Below are 9,778 nucleotides of genomic sequence, written 5' to 3' on the forward strand. Positions count from 1 at the left end.
TTTTGCATTCGACAAACCTTTCCGAACGTGGAAGCAGTGTGGCAGAAAATGAATGCATCCGCTGGAGGAAATTGGTGCGGCGATCTGATGTCGATACTAGGCATGTCCTGTATCGCGGTTTGCGTGGGCGGGTGGTCTCACCGGTGCACCGATACATAAACCAATTTGTAATCACCGTGTATTAGATAATAGCGACATGAAAGTCCATCACCGCGAGACCGATAGTCGGGGGAGTCTGGCTGGATCATTGTCGACTATCATGCAATTTAGCAATCATTATCATCGCAAATGTGATCGCGGCACAATTCCGTAACTTGTTAACCGGATTCACTCAGGCGTTTTGTATGTCGCTAAGGCTCGGAAAAAAACGCTGATTTCTTGAGCAATTTTCAATGCCTGAGGCTCCCTAGTAATATATAGGATATGAGTGTGCATATATACATACATGTTTTAAGCTAATATGATATTTGTAATTATCTATAATTCCTAACCCTCAAGCCGAATGCAAACAGCAAGACATAAACCAACTTTTATTATATTTTTATTCTTTCTCTCCATGTTGTTTATCTCTTAGTATTTTAGCTGCATTTACAATCTCATTTGATATGATATGATTTATTTTCTCCACAAAAAGTCTTTTTTATAATTAGCCATATATATTGAATAGTTGATCATGCTTTGTACGTATCTTTTTGTTTGTTTCTGATTCCTTGTTTAATGTTCATTGACAATCTTTGTATGTACAGATTTTGAAATTGATAAATAAATTGAATTGAATTATAGTTTTCTTGGCTGGTTTCGTGATAGTGTGCGTTGCCTCTGAAACGCACATTCGGTAAAGCTTCAACCTTATGGTACAATGTATTGGTTTGCTCGGCCACATTTGCGTTCTTTGTTCGCGACCTCCCTTTGGTATCATTACATTCAATGATTAGCTTGAAGCGAGCATAAAACAAATTATTTTTCCACCCATGTCACCCTTCTGAGGTCATTGTCCGTTCATCTTGGAGTCTATTTGACCAGAACTACACTGGGAGTAACTCTATCCATCTTGTTTTATGAATGTTTTCCGCACAATCTCCCTGTGTGTTTGCCAAATCCTGGCTAATAAAGACCCTGCTGTCCCAAAAGAAGAGCCAATTTGTTTGACTATGACCCGAACACGAGGAATCATTGATTAGTCCCGTTGCAATTACTGGTCAACCATTCACTGGAAAATGCAATATCGTATGATGACTTCAAGTTACGGGGAACGTTCTTAGTTGGCCACATTTTATGTTATTTCCGGCAAAACTATCTAGGGTAACCGTTAATTTCTTGTTTTCGAACAAGAAACGCTAAGGAAAACGGGTTGAAATTGTACACTGTCACCACTACTGCCACCGTGCGGTTGATAATCAAACTACTAATTGAGAAACGAAGCTGTTGCGTGAATCAAATAAGCCATTTATATCTTCCCTTGTCACTTTGAATCATCGTAAGCAACTAAAAAAACCCGTAATACTTGATTGAGTGTGAGGATCAACGAAGGATTAGACGGAGAACATTAATCTGCTTGGCTTCTGGTGTACTTTAACGACTCGCTAAATCATTACTAGGCAACCGAGGCTTGGTATTTAGCGGTTACTCGCAACTAATATAATTATCCACCAGTCAAAAGGATTTGTCATAATCCCCTAGGGTTCTATCAAATGTTGTATAACATAAAGTTTTTAAAGAGCATTAACGACTTTTGCGCCATTTATGTACCAATGATACCATAGCATTATATGTGATTGTGCTGAAGTTTATATCGAGAGCTTTGAAAACATGGTATGTGATAATTAGAAAGATCCGGTGAAAAATCAATTGGTCAACTGTAACACCGAGCACTGATGCCCGATGAGAGGGTACCCCGCTGTTTTCCTCGTCCCATTTCGAACTCAGATCTTGGCATACCGGGTATAAATAGCCTGCAACGAACACTAAGCGGAGCTTGTCGTAAAAATAGATGCTGACCATGAGAAACACTGCGTAGACTGACGTTTCGCGATAATGTGGAGTTAGTTGATCGCGGCGCTGGGAAAGAAAGTGACAATTCTATATGGGACAATTTCCTCGTTGTAATCGGCGATATGAAATACTAGAAATAACCTGCCAGTTTTTGTCAGTTGTCATTGAACAGCGCTGACACTCTCGCTTGATTTCCCTGGTCGGATACGTCATAGATCGCGCAAACGACTTGCCCGCTTTCTTGTCGTCTGGTGAATGTTTCCTCGAGACGCGTTGTATTCATTCTGTATATTCACTAAAATCAATAATTTTGGTCGTGATTCTGTTATCATTTAATTTCTTAACTGACTTGCGTACAATAAAACTAACCTTACGTATCCATAGAACGGTCGCTGATAATGCATTAATTTTTACATGAAGAAGAAAAAAACGCAAAACGTAACTTATAGGGCAAATACGTACAAACTTCGTTTTTGGGCCATAGTAAAAACGAAAACTTCATTTTTGCTATTGCCAAAAAACGAATAGTCATAGAGTGAAAACGAATCTTTTCGATTTTGCTTTATAATATTTCGTTTTTGTGCGGTGAAGTTCTTTTTGCTAGGGTGCAAAAACGTAAAGTTCGTTTTTGCTCTATAGGTTTCGTTTTACGTTTTTCTATAATCGAGGTCACAAAATAATGCATGTGGCCCTTATCAGCCATCGGAGTATAACAGGACGACAATTCATTGATTTTTGTCGTATGCGTTTCTTCCAGATTCGTGTATGAAAGATTTTCATGTTTTTTGTTATTTCCTAGATTTATTCGGTGTTTCTTTTGTCATCAATAAACGCGTAACCCAAGTGACAAATGGAAGAAGTTGCCAGACATCATAAATCGCCTTATATAATTGGGGAAACGGTGCGTCGCCTTTACGTTGACTCGAATAGAAGTCGGATACAATTGAGATGATTATTTTATCCAGGGTAGGTAAGCCTATAACAATGAACTTGTACTTTTCACGAATGTAGCGACACTGCTCGGAGTTGCTTGTACAAGCACTAGGCCAACCGCCTGAAAACTGCACCAAAACTACGTCCCTTTGATATTTCATCTGTGTATTCTTATCGCTTTACTGCGAGAATTGAACAACCCAGCAACGACTGTATTTGTATCTCCAGGTCACGTTTTTCCGTGTTTGCCTTTAATCCGAGACGTTCCTTAGAATTAGCATGCTTTGGCCATCACTGCAATTGGCATCGCTCAACATCAGCTAATCATTGAAGCGTCGTGACATACAAGTTTCTATTTCGTTACTTTATTCGTCGTTGCAAAAAAGGGCCGAAGCCGCATCGATCGCATGATTCACAAAAAAAAGCGTTTCAATCTAAGAAATTAGGAAACGAACCGAAGAATTGCTTTTGCAAAACACTTTAAAAGATTGTTTAAGATTATACGTTATCGTCTTACTTCACCAGTTGTTCAGCATCTCTCATCAATTTCCTTGTACTTCTCATCGTATATCAATTCTTAAATGAAATCGGTTCTTATTGAAAATCAATTTGTTAATGAAATCTGTGTGTATATTACAATACGTACATGTACAAAATCTAATGAAGGATTTTATTACAATTATCAGCACTTATATATACTATTTGGGATTGGCATTGCCTGATACAGCGAATATCTTCATCAAAATCGCAAATTATTATGGTCATTGAGGTATACTCATCGCTGATAATTGACATATCGATATCACTTGTTTTTGGGCCCGGCACCTATCGATGAAACGCGTCTGAATTTTCTTCAAAACGTCATTTTTACCGAGAAAATATCCTCCTCCGTGACGGCGCTCTAACATGAAAATCTCGTTAAACGCTCGAAGACTTACGGCACTTTTAGCGATCGTTTCCGTTCCATGAAATCGACGCCAATTTAATTAAATCACTGAAATTAAATAAGCCGTCAGAAGTATTAAGCTTCAAATTTTATTGTGAGGCCTCGAGTTCACGCAGTGAATCATGTAAAAATCTTAATGTCGGTCGCGACAACGTTTTTTTCCAGTCTTTAAAACCGTTTTGTTTTCAGACTCAATCTTTCACGGATTTATCGTGCCAATTTCCCGAATCACTAAAAGACGTGATTGATATATTGATGATTATAACGGCAAAACCTAGTAACGACAAAATATTCGCTAATTTTGCGTTAAATAATTCCTTCCGCGTAGTTCCATCTTCGAGAAGTTTTTCATGAGCATTTTCTACAGCTTCTGCCCCGCCTTTGATCATTATCTCTTCTTGTTCCGTCAATTTTCCTCCTTCCTCGACATGTCCTACCTCTTCTTCTTCTTCTTCTTCTTCATCATGTCCCTCCTCTTTTTCTTTCTCGTGTTCTTCCTCTTTCTTTTCCCCGTGTCCTCCTTCTCCTTCCTCGTGCCCACTGATCACCTGCGAGTTGGATTCGGAAGAACTGATGACCATCAATAAGATCGCCATCGCCATTTCTAAAATGATCGATACGATCAACAGCAGCAACATCGTGTAGTAATACTCAACTCTCGGCTTTCCTTGGCTTAATATAGTTCTCAGATGATTTATATTTGCTGTCAAAAGGGTTATATTTGACAGATTGTGCAAGTTTGTCTTCTTTGTTGCGTATCCCTTGCGCGATATTTTTGTTTTAATCTCATGTTCTTCTTCTTGTTCACCGTGCCCTGCTTCCTCGCCTCCCATATTGTACTGCACTGTTCAGTAAAACGAGTAATCGCTCATCGTGCGGTATAAAGAGTTTCGTAAACTGAAACGAAATAAAAATAACAGAAAACTTAAATACGTTGGAATATATTAAACTAGATATGATTTAGTACTATTCGAGTTTTTAGTGTTGTTTTTACTTACTTTATTACTGGCAAAAGATTCGGATTCATAAATCGAAACTCATTTAGGAGCCTTAAAATTGTTGCAGTTTTATGTCGATTAAGATTTCCAAATTCAATGACAACAGAAGTCAACAGGCCTGAGCCTGAAGTTTCGATGATTCACTGGCAACATCGCGATCTTGTGTGTTTATAATACCCTCATCAGTGAACAAAATGTACACAATAAATGCACGCTCAAACCCACATGCAAAACGATAATCGGTAAAACTATATCGATTGTAAAGGGATAAATATGTGGAACATCTGTCCTCAATTACCTTTCCACTATCGGGGGAAGGTCCGCGCTACGGTTCTATGGTTGTACGGATGGGAAATACCGTAACTTTTTGGTCGCATCTTTTCACCAATGAGGTCGATTTCAATTAAGAATGACGTATTCTCAGTTGATAGTATTCCATACACCTTATATACGTTCAGACGCTCGGACAATCGAGATGTGTTTACTGATTCTTGCCACTCCTAGATTTAAAGCTTTACCGGGAAAGCTACCACGTGCGTTTCGCCGCGGGTTGAATGTTCCCCCCTTTGACGGCGATTTCCGATAACTCCCGTCTTATAATTCAAGTTGACAGGACGCAAGATTAAAACGCATGCTCCGTAAAAACATCGACCAACTGTTCTGGAGATATTAGATTAACTGTCACCTGTTGACGACGTTTGCGTCAACATGAAACAATACCAAAACTCGCCTGTGATACACGTCGAGTTTAATGATATTCCCCCGATACGACGGATGCCGCGATACCCGTTCTCTGAACTTCCGAAATGCCCGAAACAGGATCGCGCGCTAATTTCATCGACAAAGTTCAATGCACAAGCAAAATCGAATCTTCGCGGTTTTCAGGCTTATTATTTGCCATATCATGAAGCCTTTGATCCTGCGGTGTGTATTTCTAGACAATCAAACGCGAATTTCTGGCGAACAGATCTTTTGAGGTTTTCGCACGCGAGGTGTGACAACTTATTGTATTTGCTGTCGATGAGATGCTGGGCTGTTCTCTTTATTGATGATAAATCAAATCAATGTAAAAAAAACGTCGCTCGATATGAAGTTGAAAAGTAATTCTTTACTAGTTTAGCAGCCTGCACACTCAGACATGGAGAGCAGATAAATCAAATTACGGGATATTTCCGACTCTTCCCGTCGTCTTTTAGGTTTGTATCTAGTGGGTTTTAATCAAGTGAGTCTATACATTTCAAAGTTCCGTTTAAAAGTCTACATACCGTGACCATGACCCAGTTACGGCCCAGTTTGACAGTTCATGAATATTAGAAGGTCGTACAAAGTTACAAATCATTAATTGAGGCAGCATATCATCGTTTTTTTTCAAAGGTTATTTAATCCGTAAATAAATAATGAATGAATAGATAAGAGAGAGAGAGAGTTTGATATGTTGTGAAAAACGTTCCTACAAAATGTAGGACTTGAAACAAAAAATGCATCACGCAGGAACTGTACCCTTGAGCACGGGCGTAACATGAAGTTATGACGTCAATTATTCGTGATGTCATTTTTTATCGTTTCATTTTTTCTTCGTTATTCCAAAACAGCGATGTTTCTAACGAATAGAAATTTCTAGAAAGAACAATTAATAATTCATTCAATTATGCAGTATTCCGGATACAGGAACATCGACGGGCTGTGCAGTAAGTATACGGCCTTCGACGTATTCTATGCGATACTAAGATTACGAAATGAAGGTTATGATTTATGTTTATTCTTTTAAAGTAAAACATTCCGATCTTTCTCTTGCAGCTTTCGGGAACGCGTGGGTTCAAGAATGCATTTTTTCGAACGAAATGCGACGAGATTCGTTTCATTTGTATTGGTATCGATAACAAATCGTCAAGTTTCATGTGATGATTTGAATTATGAACACGCCTTATAGTGACTGGTGGCCTACCTAGCCCAGCGGCATCACTATAAATAACACGCAACAAGGAAGCGTTTTTTTTTTAAATACGGAATTCGACTAAATAACGAAAAAAAAAATACACTTTCATCTTCCACAGTCGATTTAAACGAACATCAAACGAAGGAAAACCACGCGAATTCCATTGTGATTATTAAGCCTGTTTATTCGCCGTGTTTTAAGCTAACGTTTTTATAAATCCCACATTTTCTCGACGCCCACGCAACGCATTTAAAGCCGAGGCAAAAAGCTCGTCGGCAAGCGCTTTAAATTGATGTTTTATTTGCCGAGAAGGTAGATTATTTGAACAAGGGTTATTGGAATAAATGGCCCTTTTAGACGTGAAGTGATGTGCAATGTTTGGGAAGATGAAAGCAGACGCCTGTTGGTACGTGTATACGTATATCTGATATATTCTGAATCTGATATATATATATATTATATAACATTCAAGCTTGTTGTCAAAAAGCTGTCTGGGAAAATAGAGAGATGATAGAATCGTGCAGTTTTGTTGACATTTTAACGTACGTTTGCATTTGACTACTGATCAATCTATTTACTTGAAGAAAATTCCTTGCCTTTATCTATGTTTTTGGCTTTCAAGCGCCCTCATATGCACATCACAAGAATTCTACCTACTCGTCCGAATCAGCTACCATAGTATATCTTCCCCAAGTCATTTCTCATTACGCTTGAATTGCAACTCTGTATCCAAGGAACGTATTTCAATGTATTTAGATCTCGAGATTGGAACTGGGTCCAGCAATATAGATCCGAGCAGATTATGACATCAGCTTCTTTTGCCTCGGTTGTACTCGTTAGCACACGATGACCGTAGCTGAACCATGGCTTTTGTAAGTGTAGGTATATATATATATATATATATATATATATATATATATATATATATATATATATATATATATATATATATATATATATATATATATATATATATATATATATATATATATATATATATATATATATATATATATATATATATATATATATATATATATATATATATATATATATATATATATATATATATATATATATATATATATATATGTATATATATATATATATATATGTATATATATATATATATATATATATATATCACAGCCTTTATGCATCGTTCTTAAAATCTCTGACAACAATCTTGCGTTCATTAATTGACAACTAAGCCCAATTCGTAATAATTTGTTTTCTACGTCAGCAACAAATTGTGGTCCAGTCATCAAGCTTTCGTAAAGTTATTGGGCAATAAATTGAGTAATAATTTTTGCGGATATTTTATCCACCGTTCTGACACACAGAGAATAGATGAACAACGCTTTCCTCTTTCTTTTCTGAGACAGTATGCACCAGGCTCTAAGCCTGAAATGAGGCTGACATATTTTTCTGGTGCAGGTTCTCGAAGGTCGTCGATCGTCAAAAATTCAAAGCCGTGAAAAAAGACGGCGAATCCTGTGTTGGCAGACTGTCCAGGGTTCTGGATAAAGCGGACACTGCGTTCTAAATTAATGAGGTATTATAACTATCTATGTGGTCGGGATTATTCGGGGATTTTCGCGGAACGAAGTCACTTATTTTCTCGGCGTTACTTACCCTTGATGTACGTCTTGACAAGACGCTATGATTGACGAGGTGCCTAGAAGAAAGCACAGATATTTCACTGATTCACGCTTTTTTATCCATCCACCGATCTACGGACCACTGGTATGAAGTACGTGTCATTGGTTCACGCTGCCTCTATGGCCTATAGCAAAATATAAACCCGAGAATTTTGTTTTCAAATATTTTGATGAACTAAGGTGAGATTTTCAAAGTTCAATGCCACGAGCTATTCGTGCTGATAGATAATAGCAGTTCTGTTTCAATTTTTTTCTATATCACCCATTCGCCCTGCCTCAAATCATATTGATAATATTTTGAATATTTGATATGAATATGTTGAGTGACATCAGAACCTCGATAGTTATACATTTCGCCTATTCCACTCGATATATGTATTGACAACGTGCTTAGTTTTTAGCGATGATGTTAAGATGAATTGATTGCATTTAAATATATCATTCGCTTTCGCAATTGCAAAAAAAACGACTGTTGGGTGAACGTTTTTGTATGAACGTGTATATTCTAAGGCTTGAGTTCTATTTATAAGACATCGGCGGTGACGTATAATGTATTGATTTCAAAGTGTATTTATGCAATTAAAATGGCATCGCTTTACTATTTGAAAGAAAGATTATTCTAGGCTGCAGGGGTTTGACATTAAATCGTCGGAATAACCACCATTTTGCGTTGATGCAGTATTGTTTGTTGATATGTAAAACGTTTAAATACATTCAAGTGAAATGTCACTGAACGGAAATAGATGAACGGGGCTAAATATAGCTATTAACTTACATTGATAAAAATATATGTATGCGCAATGCTACTGTAATCTCGCAATTTTGATTGGACCCTACGAGCAAACTATTTCTAATGTCTCATTTTTCTGGGTGTTTCCTTTCATTCGAGCAGCCCTTTTGATTTCGAAATTAACTTTCTAATTTGACCACACCCATTTCAATTACCAATCTTATCATGAATTTCATGAAATATGAAGCTGTATCGTAATTATGGTGTTCTTAATTTCATATTACAATTGAAATCAATCCAATCACTGATGGGATAAACTGTGTACAAGCTGGGTACAAGGGACCATACCTCGTTGTCGTATGGACGCTGTTGAATTTTGTAAACGTTCCCATTCAACATAAGTATGTACATGTATTCATAAAGAAAGATACTCCTCAACGTGAAAGATTTAGAATGGTGGAAAATAATTGTTCGATTGCTCTCGTCCGTTCCAATGTCCGAATTGTTCGCATGTCCGTGTTCGATTGCTCGTATCCGTTCCCATGTCCGAATTGTTCGCATGTCCATGTTCGATTGCTCTCG

Source organism: Tubulanus polymorphus, chromosome 4, assembly GCF_964204645.1.
Source record: "Tubulanus polymorphus chromosome 4, tnTubPoly1.2, whole genome shotgun sequence".
In the NCBI taxonomy this organism is placed as follows: Eukaryota; Metazoa; Nemertea; class Palaeonemertea; order Tubulaniformes; family Tubulanidae; genus Tubulanus; species Tubulanus polymorphus.